Below are 9,663 nucleotides of genomic sequence, written 5' to 3'. Positions count from 1 at the left end.
CCAACAAGGGCAGGGACCTTCTCTGTGGGGTTCACAGCAACTGCACACCCTAGGGCAATGTTATCTGCAGACGTTTACATCTCACGTGTGGATGCTCTTTGTCAGCAGTCGGTCTCACCACGTCTGATTCAGGAGCTCCGCTCCCTCCAGCTTGTAGCCTGCGGTCCCCGGGGTGTCCGAGTCTTTGGTGCCCGGCCAGGAGCATGGAGAACACACCACTTCCTAAACCCCTTGGTGAGAGGCAGCAACCACCTTCACCGCTCACTCCTATTGGTGAGACCTGGTCACATGACCCCACCTGGCTGCAAGGACATCTGGGAAATGTAGTTCCTGGTCAGGTAGCCTCCCCCTGGAGACAGTGCTGCATTAAGGAAAGGGGCCCAGAGACATGAAATGAAATACTTGTTTGGTTCATGAATCAATGTATTAACTAGTGAATGAACAAACCCACTGCCTGGAAACCACGTCCTAACTGGTGGTTGACATGACCTGTCTCAGGGCCCTGGTGGCAGAAGGGAGGGGGACATGGATGTGGGACAGAGCTCTCTGCTGGCACGTGCCCCTTGGGGCCCCCACCTGCTCCACACCCAACCCGTCCCCTCGGGGCGCGGCACCCACTTAGGGGCCTCAGAGGGGTCTCGGAGGCCAGCCCGCCAGCCTCCGCCTCTCCCTCCCGGAGAAGCAGGCCCAGGGTGGCGTGGGGACGTGTCCAGAGTCACAAGGCAAGTTTGTCAGTGAGGAGCCAGCCCCGGCCGCCTGACCCCCAGGCCACTCAGCCGCTGGACCCTCGCTGTTCAGCTAATTACTGCGAGTCCAGGCCCGCGGGGCGTCTGTGTGGGGACACTGTGTAAACATTTCCTCTTTGGCAGAGCAGGAAATGAAGGGATGACGAGGTCAAGTGACTTCACTCGGCTCCTGCTGCCCTGCCCATCATCCCAGGCCCCCGCCCGCGCCTGCTCACTGCCTTTCCCAAGGCTCCTGAGTCGGGTCAGAGGGATGGCCATGCGGCCGTGTGGTCCCGTGTCACCTCCTGCTCCCGGACCACGGAGCCCACGGGTTGACTCCTGCTCTGCCACTTCCTGGCTGGGTGTTCTTGGGAAAGTTGCTTAATCTCTCTGAGCTTCCATTTCCTCATCTGCCAAGCCCTTCCTTGTGGAGCTGTGAGGATCGAATGACGCGATGTGGGCAAAGCATTTGGCAGAGACCCTGACAGACAGTGGGTTCTCACCATTGTTTTCCTATTTTTTAAGCTCTTTTTAAAAGATTATTTACTGAATTGTACACTTTAAAATAGCTAATTGTATGTTATTGAATTTCACTCCAATAAAAAAAGGTCACGTATTAAATTTTTTTTCTCCACTGTCCCCCCCATCACACACTCACTCACATGCACACACTCTCACACACTCTCGTTTGTTATCACGTTGAAAACTTACAACACCCCCACAAAGATACACTATGCCCCAAGCCTACAGATGGGTAAACTGAGGCTCAGAGAAATAAGCTGCCAGAGGGCAAATGTCCAGTTAGTGGCAGAGCCAAGAGTGAGCTCAGTTCCACTCCAAAGCCAGAGATAAACCCTCTCTGCAGACCCATCGAGGTCCACCCTGCAGCCCACACAGTCCATCGGCGTTTATGAAGTATCTCTCGAAGGCCTGCTCTCTCCTAGGCACCGGGCTAGGAGCCCTCCCCTCCTCACGGACTTCTGTGCTCAAAGGAACTTCCAAATGAGTTAATCCGGCACGCCATTCAACGGAAGAGTAAACAGACCAGAGAGGTTAAGTGACATGCCCAAGGTCACACAGCTAATTAGTACCAGACCAGACACACAGATGAGGCTTCCTACCTCCCCCGTCAAGGCGGCTCCAGGACTCACTGCAGACATCTCCAGGGGAGCTCTGCTCTGGACACAGAGTCCTGTGGCTGGGATGCCAGCAGGCGGGTCAGCAGTGATGGGCTGTAGCAGATTTGTCGGACTTACAGAAATCTTTAGAGACGAAGCTCCATTCCTGAGCTGGTCACCACAGGTCTCTCCGAGTCCTGGAAAGGGAAAGGTTGCCTTGACACTTCTGAGGAAGCGCTGTGCCTCACATCAAGTTGTTTTTCCCCCTTGTGTGGACCGTGGGATTTTTTAATAAATATTTCGCATTAAACTTCAAAAATAAGTTCAAAGAGGAAAAAAGAAATCAGCCTGAGCCGGGCAGGAGTCCCAAGCTGGTGGAATCGGCTGCCCTCTGCTGGACACCAAGGGCACGGCGACCCCGGGGCCTGCGGCTCGGGAGGGCACGAAGCATTGGAGACCCTTTCTTAACCCCGTGAAGGGACGGGGGTCCCACTTGATGGGAGCTGCACTTTCCGTGAGCCGGTTTGCATTTCTGTTAACCAGCAGCTGCTCAGAACTCAGAAATGCGTTTAAACGCTGACCGTTTTGCTCCTTGGTTCATCCACCGGCCACCCGTCTTTATGGGGGCGCCTGCTGCCTGTTGGGCCGTCCTGGGGCGGGACGGAGATGCCCCGCTCCACACAGCGCGCCCCCTCCGGCTGGGGCCACGGACCATCGGCAAATTCTCAGATTAACAGACCAAGCAAATTAATGTAAACGCCAGGTGGTTGTAAACGCTGTGGAAACAAATCCTCAAGGTAGGGGAGGGGCAGGGAGGCAGGAGGAGAGGCCGCCACACAGGGGCCGTCCATGCCAACAGCCGTGGACATGCGAGCCGGGGCTGCATCCAAGGTCACGTGCGGGAGCCGCTCCATCGACAGGCGACGCCGCGCTTTTGGCCCAGAGCGACTCCTTGATGAGCAGCCCCCAGAGTAGTGTGGGGTGAGAGCAGGACCACACACGTCCACCTCGGGGGCGTCCTGAGCCTCCAGGAACCAGAGGAGCTGGGAGACCTGCGCACGAGTCCAGCCTCTCCCATCGTGATGGTCTGTGGCCACTGCGGCCACATCTGGGAGAACCACCTCCCTTCTAAGCCCCTTGTACCGGCTCAGGGGCTGGGGGCTCCCCGTCTTCTCATCCCCACCAGGTCACTGTGTGGCAGTGGCCCTTACGGAAAGCAATAGCAGGGAGCGCACAGCTGTCCGGAAGTTTCCGGGCCCTGGAGGGCAGAGGCAGGCCTCATGGAGGGCGCTGTCACCCCCTGCCCGTCCCTACCCCCCACCCCCAAGCCTGCCAGGCTGGCCCGTTGTGCTGAGCAAAGGGCTCCGTGTCCAAGGCCACCGCAGCCCCCACTGAGTTTCCTCTCAGGAAGGGGCCCTGCCCCCCTCTGGCTGAGGTCACAATGACAAATGGAGGGCAGCTGACCCCCGGCCCCGGGTCAGAGGACACCAGCAACACCACAGCAGGCAGCATCCGAGGGCTCTGGACCGGCAGGCCTACCCTTTTCGGCTCATTGGTCCCTCAAGGGGCAGAAGGAGGGCTCCGGCTGGGTGTCAGGCCCCCCGCGGCTGCCTTGCCCGCGAAATGGAGGAGAGTGTGGCCTTGGCCGGCGCATCAGCATCCCCGAGGACCTGAGAGAAAGGCAGGGCCTCGGGCCCACCCACACCCACTGTGTCAGGCTCTGCGTTGTCACACACCCGACGCACGGGGAAGAGACCACTCTGCACCCAGCCGGGCTACTGGCACCCTCTCCCCCAGCAGCCGGTCCACGCAGGACACGGAGGTCAGCTCTGGGCTGGTGCTGGATGCCCACCCGGGACAGCTCGGGGCCACTCTCGGCCCCCCACTGCCAGAGCCACAAAACTGAGCACCCAGGGTCCTCCACCCACCCTCCCATCGCCTCCCTGCACCCTGGCCTTCGGGAGAGACCTGGAGTGCCTAGAGTGCCTGCCCCACCCCCACCCCCAAGGTGGCAGCCAGCAGGGGCGTCACTCCTCACAGCATCAGCACTTTCCAGCAGGCCCCCGGAGAGGAAAGCACTTCTCAAGCGCTGACATGGGAACGTGCACGCGGAAGAGGGCCCCCTGTGCCGGGACTCCCTGGCTCCAGGGCCCGGGGGAGGGCGGCTCTGGGGACGGGGGACAGGGACCGGCCAGGGCAGGAGGGCCGTGGGATCCAGGTGTGGCCGAGGACCCCGGTATGTGAGGGACAGTTTGAAACCATGCGCTGGACTCAGGGCCCCCAGAGGTGCAGCCTGGGACCCCAGGGCAGGAGAAGGCAGCCTGGCAGCTGGGACGTGGGCCTCGTGTCATGACTGTAGTCAGCCCACGGCCCAGGCCGGAGCCGGCCCCACTTCTGAGCAGTCAGCACAGGCAGACAGCTGCCACGGGGCCGTCCACCCTCACCCAGGCGGCCACAATTTCAGTACAAAGTTTTTCAAACATAGAGAAAATTAGTAATAAAAGCAAATGATTCTCATCTATCCACGACTCAGACTCGACTACTGTTATCTTTTTGCCAAATTTTCTGCTCGGCAGATAGTCGGATAATTGTTGAACCATTTTAAAGAATCTCACCAACATCCGGGCACTTCTGCCCTAAACACTGCAGCGGGCATCTCCCAGTGCTGTTAGCTCACCGGGCAGAATTAACCATCATTCCTCACTATCGTCTGATACGCAGCCCATATTCAGATTTTCCTCAGTTGTCCCCAAAATGTCTTCTACGCACGGCTCTTAAACCAGGACCCAGTCAAGGACTGCACGTTGCCCTTGGCTGTTCCGCCGTCTTTTCCCTCTAGAACGTGTCCCCCAGCTCACCCCGAGTCCACCCTGTGTGGGCTACTGAGACCAGGCGTGTCGCACAGAGGGCCCGTCTTCATCTCCGGACGAGCCCCGGCTGCAGGCGAGGAAACAGAGGAGGAGAACCAGCATCCACACCCACGTCCATCCTTCCTGGGAAGAACGGGCCCCGGTGACACCCTCAGTGTGGCATCCACAGACACAGGCCACCAACCAGGACCTGCCTGGGACAGAGCGACGGCCAAGTGGGGACAAATCGCCCCAAGGGACATCGGCTGGAGAGGCCAAAATCCCTCCGGCTGCAGCTCCAGACCCACGTGGAGGCCTGGGGGTTCTGGGCAGATGAGCACCGGGGGGCTCCGCTTCGGGGGGCCGGAGGGAGGCCCGGGGGTGGGAGGGGTGGGAGGAAGAGTGGCCATGGCACACTGGACATTTGCGTCTCTGTCCGCTGATTCCTGCCCCGTCTTTGAGGCCCCCCTCCTGTTCCCCATCAACGCCAACTTCAGTCATAAACCCCGCTCCCTCTAAGACCCTCCTTTGCCCTCCCAGGCCCCAGCCCGTCCCCCACGCGGTGAACCCCAAGGGAGAGGCTTCACCGCCCACTGACGCTTCGGCCGAGCCACACCCAGGCCCAGGACGCCACTCACTAGGCGCTCAGAACAGTGTGGAGACGGAGGGAGTGCAAGAACATGAATAACAACAACAACGGTAATAATAAGGGCTAATACTCGCATCGCGCTGTGAGCCGGACACTGTGCTAAGCACGTTACTATCCCCCTTTCGCAGGTGGGGAAACTGAGGCCCGAGAGGTCAAGTGACTGCCCGAGGTGACACAACTATAGGTGAGGAAGCAGGTGGACTCGCCTGAGCTCCGGGCGTTCACAGACCAGGAGGAGAGGTGGGCGAGGAGGAGGGCGGGGACGGGCCGGGCGGTGCCCGCTGGGCTGGGCAGGCACCAGGTGCCCGGGCTGCAGAGAGGCACTGGCCCCCACCCAAGGGAGCTGACACCTAAACGGAAACTTGAAGGGCGACGGCCCAGCACAGACAGGGAGCGGTGGGTGGAGGATGGAGGTGAGGTGCTTGGCTCCGGGGCACGGGGACACAGCAGGCCCCACACCCAGAGATCCTGACTTCACCGGTCTACACTGGCCAGGGCACCACTCACAGACCAATTACATGTGTGTCTCACTTCTGCGGGGTAAGTCTTTGGGGGAGGGCAGAGATTGGCGTGAGAGGCAGGATTTAATTCAGATGCGCTTAGAAAGTTCCAGAGAAAAGAGACGGGGGTTTGGGGGGCGGGGGCGGACAGAGGAGACTGAGAGGTGGGCGGGGCCAGACCACTAGCCAGGAACCCAGTAAAGAGCTCTGATGGATGTCACAGCGGGGGCCACAGCAAGGTCTCTGCCTTTGGGTCTCCATGCGAGGTCAGGGCCCCCTGTGAGGGGCCCAGGGAATCAGGTGACGCCATCTGGAGTCGGGGAGGAGCGGGTGGCAGAGTAGGGTGACCACCAGCAGGGACCCAGTTCTTGGCTGCGAGCCCGCAGGAGAGCTGGGTCCCTGCCTGGAGCCACCGTGTCTGTGCCCCTGGGTCCTAGAAGGTGAGCCCCGTGAAAGCACAGGCTGCCCCAGGGTCCCCTGCTGGGTCCCCAGCAAGTGGCCCAGAACCTGCACATCGTAGGCGCTTGATCAATATGTGATGACACGTCAGAAGCTCAACATGGACCAGAGGGAACTGGGCAACCGTCCAGGTGACAGAGAGAGCCAGGTCCCGCGGGACACCAAGAGCTAGAAATGTGCCCGCCACTCTGCCACTCCCAGGGGCTGGCCTCCTCCGTCTGTGTGCCTCGCTCTCCCTTCCCTTCCCCTTTTCTCCCTCCGCTCTGTCCCCCTCCTCTCTCTCTCTCTCTTCTTTCTTCTCCTCTCTTCTCTCTCCTTCTCTCATCCTCCCTGACAGTCTGAGGCAACAAAACTCCAGGACACCTGTCCCACGATACACGGGAGAGGCCGGGGACAGTCTGCAAACCCACCGGGCAGGGAAACTGAGGGCAGGCACATGAACAACATTGACGAGAAGGGAATTACAGAGGTGCAGCAGGAAGAGACGGGGGAAACTTTGGGAATCACGTGGTCTCAGCTGACGGGGACCGAGGATCAGAGGAGAAACTGACCCAAAGTCAGCAGCAAACTGGTGCTGCGTGTGCCTGGCTCCTGGTGGCTCCATGGGAAATGCACACCAGCCCTCCGAGCCCTAATATTTCAGCTGTAGCCGTTTGTCTAGACACCGGTAGCAGACACCGTTGGTGCTCCCCCGGGTGACGTCCCCTGGCTTTCCCCATTTTGGTGTGTTCTTCCCCCAGCTTCTCCGTGTTTCTGCTACTGTGGGCATGCACCTGGGACTTTTCTGAGAAGTGTCAAGGGCTACTGCAGCCACTTGGCCCCATCCCCCGGGCAGCCCCGAGCCACTGGCTTACCATGTGGGACTATGACACCGGCTCTGCAGCCTGACACCCTCCCCAGCGCCGGCGGGACCAGGCTGAGGCTGGGACGCGGCTGGAGGTCGCTGCTGGCCTGGTGTCTCTTCTTTCCTCCTCTGGTTCCCTGTACCCCTCCTGCTCGCTCCCGGAGCGCTGCCCTAATCCCCCACCTCAGAATTCCTGCCTCAGGTCTGTCCGTAGGGAACCCAATCGAAGACAGCCAACTGGTCACCTTCCCCACAAGGCTTTGAGAAATCATAAAATCAGTGGGGCTTCTTCCCAGGGAGAAATAATCCATATTTACGTAAATTTGCATACAGGTCTGGATCCCCAGAAGTCTGCCCCCAGCCCCCTTTGAGACCACGAGCCCAGGTCAAGATCTGCTGCCCGGGAGGGTGTGTCCAGTGCAGGGAGATGGGCAAGAGAGGGCCGGGGTCTGAATCTCAGCCACCGCCCGCAGGGTGAGTGACCTCGGGCACCTCTCTCCCTTTCTCTGCTCAGTGTCCTCGCTGCAAAATGGATATTCTAACAATAACAGCCTGCTCGCAGGATTCTCGTGGGAATGGTTATAATGATCCACATCAAGTGCTCAGCACCGTGTCCTGCAGAGTGAGCACAGGATAAACGCTAATGGATACTGTCATTGTTACTATTTTGCTGTAAGCTGCTTCAAGTCCGTACTGGCTTGCTTGTTATTAGAATAATTAACTGCGCCGAGCCACGCTGGGGGCATGGAGGAAGGTCTGGTGCGTTTCCAGGATCCAGATATTTGGAATCCTAAGTCGAGCTGCTTTCTAATATCATCTCGATTAAATCTGTAGACAAGCCCCACGAGGGACGGTGTGACCAGACAAGGAAGCCCAGCCGCAGAGACGGGGGTGGGGGTGGGGGGGTGGCACCCTTCCCCAGGGCACGCAGCAAGCGGGGGTGACACGGATGACCCGCCCACCGTTCCCCGAAAGCCATGGATGCTCCCGTTCGGGATGTCTTGGGAGACCCAGCTGCCGTGCACCGTGTGTGCTGTTTTTCTGGAAAGAGCTCCCAAGGACCGGAAATCTGGATCTGTTGTCTCAAGTCCCGTGTCTCCGCTGTGCCTCAGCCTAGGAAAGCAGCTGCGAAAACCTCGCTTCCGCCTCGTGGGTTCCCACGCGAATGGCTCCCAGCGCTGAGCAAAGTGCAAGGCTGTCAGCGCTTCACGACCCCCGGCCTTTCCTCTCCTCTCCAATCCAGGAACTGCGTGCAAGAGAGGAAGCAGCTTCTGCCCACCGCAGCCTGTGTGGGTGGAGACTTGGGGGGCTGCTGGTTTCCTGCCTGCCCTTTGCCCCCTGCTGCCCCTGCCCATCCTCCACTAACGAATGGGCCGCCTTCGGCCACACAGTCCCACTGCTCCTGCCAGGCAGCCCACCTGGATTTCACCCACTCCCCAGACGGGAGCAGGCTAGGATGGTCAGGGCTGGCAGAGGGGTCTCCTTTGAAATAAAAGGATGAAATTCACTCACCAATGACGCCGCCATCTGTCCCTCCCCACAGGGCAGCCACCAGCCATACTCACGGGTCGTGGGTAGGACATTTTTTACGTGGCTGTTCTCTTGCGCCAGTAATGCCCGTGGGGGAAGACCTGGAGCGAGCAAAGGCAATCAAGCCCCTGTAATGCATCAATAAAAGAACCCCGACCAGTCACTGTGAAGGGCTTGCTGGGCCAGGCGCTGTGCTATCCGTTTATATAGTCTTCTGTGTCCATCCACAGGCTGGAGTCCAGCCTAACCCCACGCCTCATCCACTGCTTGAGTCACCAAGAAGCTGTCACCCAGCTTGTATGCTTCTAGGAGTGGGGAGCTCACTCCTTCCCAAGGCGAGAAAGTTCTTCCACATGAGACAAAAGTGCTCTTCCTGCCCGTTCGTCCATCAGACCTTTGGAACCGACCCCACAAGCCTGGTGACGGCCCCTGAGACCCCTGAATATGACTGCCCCTCCTCCCTGAGTCTTCTCCTAGCTGTCCCATCACCCTTTCTCTGGAGTTCGACTGCCTCTCCCTAGTGGATAGAAGGCAACACTTACTGGAGGCGTCCTTCGTGCCGGGAGCTTTGCAGACACCCCTTGGTCCGCACAATACAGCCACGTGGGCACTATTATTAGCCCTGTCATACAGCTGAGCGTCAGAGAGGTAAAGCTGGGCTCCCAAAGATGCAAAGCAGAGTCTAAAGACCAGTCTCAACCCTCAGCTCTCCTGGAGGTGCTTCCATAAGCCCAGAAGACTTGGGAGCCATCCAGAGCCCCTGGGAGGGGCTGAGAGCTGAAGAGACAGCGAGAGCACCTCAGGACCTGGTGCCAAATGCTCCACGTGACACCGCGTGTCTGCGCCTACTCCTGTCTGCCGGGCGGTGTCGGCGCTCATCACCCCGGGAGCTGCTCTAGGGGACGAGGTGTCAGGGACGCAGGGAAAATTCTTCTTCACCCTCCATTCTCCTCCACTGTTTGAACCTAGTCTTTCCCTGTATAATTATT

This window comes from Equus przewalskii, chromosome 3 (genome assembly GCF_037783145.1).
Source record: "Equus przewalskii isolate Varuska chromosome 3, EquPr2, whole genome shotgun sequence".
In the NCBI taxonomy this organism is placed as follows: domain Eukaryota; kingdom Metazoa; phylum Chordata; class Mammalia; order Perissodactyla; family Equidae; genus Equus; species Equus przewalskii.
The sequence above is the reverse complement of the archived record's forward strand: the minus strand, read 5'-3'. Positions refer to the sequence as shown.